Below are 2823 nucleotides of genomic sequence, written 5' to 3'. Positions count from 1 at the left end.
CAAAAGCTGAGGACATGAGTGGCAATGGATACCTATTCCTAATAGTGATTTTGTTTAGTCCACGATAGTCTATGCGGGGTCATAGCCCCCCCATCCTTCTTCCCTACAAAAAAAGAACCCCACCCGAGCCGGGGAGGAGGAGGGGTGAATCAACCCCACCCTCAGGGCCTCCGTAATATAGTTTGTCAAAGCCTCCTGTTCAGGGATGGATAAGAAAAATAATCGGCCCTTAAGGGCCATAGTACCTGGCAGTAGAGCAATAGCACAGTCAGAGGGTATATGTGGATGTTATGCAAAACGCTCGCACATGGAGAAAGAGAGGTGGACCCAGGTAGCCGACTTCAGTGCAAGCAGTGATTTAATATTATACAGTGCAATGTGGTTATTAACAAGAAGCAGGTAGATGATGAATGACTGGGGAGACCGGGTGTCAACCAGTGGCAGGAGTAGTGGAGTGAAGAACTAGAAAAGGTGGGCCGAGCTGCATCTCAGGGTCACTCCTGGTTGGTGGGTGATGGAGGCTACTGGAAGAAAACACAGGCTGAGAGGAGTTGGTATGGCCGACAACTGGTGACTGTACATCGACCTGTCTGGAAGGGTTATTACACTCAATATTCAAGAAAAGCAATTACAGAGCTCTGGGTTCCATTTCTATCTGAGGCCCTAATTCTAGACAGCAGAACCGTTCGGCTTGCCTTCAGAGCAAGGGAACGCCTATAATCCTGAACCCAGTCCAATTATACAGTTTTCAAATATGCAAATGATGGTAGATTTGACGTCCTCCGCGTTGTCCTTCATCCTCGCTCCTTGGTTGGTTTGTTGACCTCAGTCTGACCCCTCATTTGGTGATCTTGTCGCCAGGCAGATTTTGATCTGTGAAATTCTGAGAACACATCCTGACCTTTCAATGCTCTAAGCTCAGACAGTTTTTAGAGAAGGCCCCCCTTACTCACTTCCCCTCTACTCTGGTAACCAAGAGCGTTGCTAAGCTCTGGTTCCGGGTTGTGGTTTCCTGTCGATTGCTTACAGGTTCTGCTATTGTCAGCTGCAAGTCTCCTACACTCTTTAAGACAAATTAAATGGTTAAAACAAAAGTAGATTATAAGGCATATGATACTATTATAATGCATATGATACTAAAATAAACATGTAGATATATTTGCTAATGCAGATTATAATATTGATTATAGAAGGCCAAGCATTTCATATATTGTTGATAAATGCTGATAATATAAATTCAACACAATCAGACCTTTCGCCCACTTACATCCCTTGTTGCAGACAGCCCAGTCATCTCATTCTGCATGCACGCGTTTCCTGTTGTTGTGAGTCTCTTTGCACAGCATTTCATGTGCACAGGTCAAGTCTTTCCAAAGGTCAAACAGATTAAACAATTATTTGAACAGTTTTGCAAATACATAACATAGCACTATATCATTTTATCAAGAATTTCTTTCTACAGTACACACAATAAACATACAACAATCCAGAGGGCTAGGCAGAAATCAGTGGTCAGGAAACAATCTGGGGTCAATAACATGAATCACGAAAGCAAGGATAACGCTGGAATGTCTGTACGAAGTCAAGAACAATATGGCAGGTTACTGATTGGAGACGGCTGCTTATAATGAGGTGAAAACAGGTGCAGGTAATTAGCACTGATTACTATAACGAGTCCATAACAGAGATAAACCCAGAACAGGAAGTGGCAACAAAATAAAAGCCTGAAACAGGAAGCAGTAGGACAGAAACCTGACATTATGCTGTCAGCTTTTAAAAATACATTTGCTGAATTGTTAAAATAAGATGATGTGTTGTATTCTTGACTTACAGGACTTTTGTCAAATGATAGTTGTAACTCAAAACCACTGAGGTTCAGTACCCCATGAGTCTGAGTAACCTTGGGAATCACTTTAAACTAGTTTGTTTATATGTATAATGGTGTTTAGCATGTTATTTTTCATATTATTTCATATTTCATTTCATATTTTCATATTATTATTCAAGTTAAATAAATTTAATCAAATTCATTTCAACCACCAGAAATGTATTATTTAAGCAGTTTGACCTATCAGTAGACAAAGAAAATTTTTTTTTATAAATTATAAAGTTAGTGTCAACAAAAACACTGCTCTCCTTTGTTATTTGTGTTGTTCCCTGAACTGAGAAAAAGACAACAGGAGAAGAGTGAAACTATAACAATATTAAGAGAGACAGAAAAACAGGGAGAAGCGTTGATGGGATGGGTAAAATATGCTTTAAAAATAAAGTGGCCAAAACCACCAGGGAAAACAAAGACAGATCCTGAAAATGGAAATAGAGCTGCAAAGAGAATTTCCAACATCCTGGCACTCACTCTTATGCTCTCTCATGTTCTTTTGCTCTGTGCAAGCCTCCTGTGACATTTATCCAGTTTCCATGTCCCACTGTCTTTCTCTGCCATCAATTGATGATTTTTACTGAGCATTCACCAGTACTTCCCAACTTTCTCTGCTGACTGTGTGTTTAAAAAAACCTCTGTGGGAGTATCTCTTTCTGTTCACTGTCCATGTCTTTCCTCACTTTGTTTTAGATATCTCATAAACAATCAACACTTTATGATATTTCCAAGTGTGTGTCTTTGTTATTTGTATGGTGGAAAATCTAATCGTGGAAATTAATGTTGTTGCATTCATTTTCCATAAGTGTCTGAATATTACTATCCAATTTACTAAATCCATTTACCATTCTCTCCTCTCAGCAGAGGAGGTGGGACAATACAAATGGAATCCCACAGTCAGCAGCACAGCTGTTCACAGTTCTTGGACACAAAAGCAGAGTCAT

At 40.0% G+C, this 2823-nt stretch overlaps 1 long non-coding RNA gene across 1 annotated transcript; it reads right to left on the bottom strand.

Moving 5' to 3' along the window:
- Positions 1-339: 339 nt before the first annotated feature.
- LOC109959926 (uncharacterized) lies at positions 340-1579 on the bottom strand. The gene is made up of 3 exons (XR_002274902.1): positions 1481-1579; positions 1268-1366; positions 340-524 (listed from the first exon to the last, which is right to left on the bottom strand). It is a non-coding gene; the product is annotated as an uncharacterized LOC109959926 (long non-coding RNA).
- Positions 1580-2823: the final 1244 nt, after the last annotated feature.

The sequence above is a fragment of the Monopterus albus genome, unplaced genomic scaffold (assembly GCF_001952655.1).
Source record: "Monopterus albus unplaced genomic scaffold, M_albus_1.0 scaffold41.1, whole genome shotgun sequence".
Classification (NCBI taxonomy): domain Eukaryota; kingdom Metazoa; phylum Chordata; class Actinopteri; order Synbranchiformes; family Synbranchidae; genus Monopterus; species Monopterus albus.
This window is presented reverse-complemented; position numbering and strand designations above follow the sequence as displayed.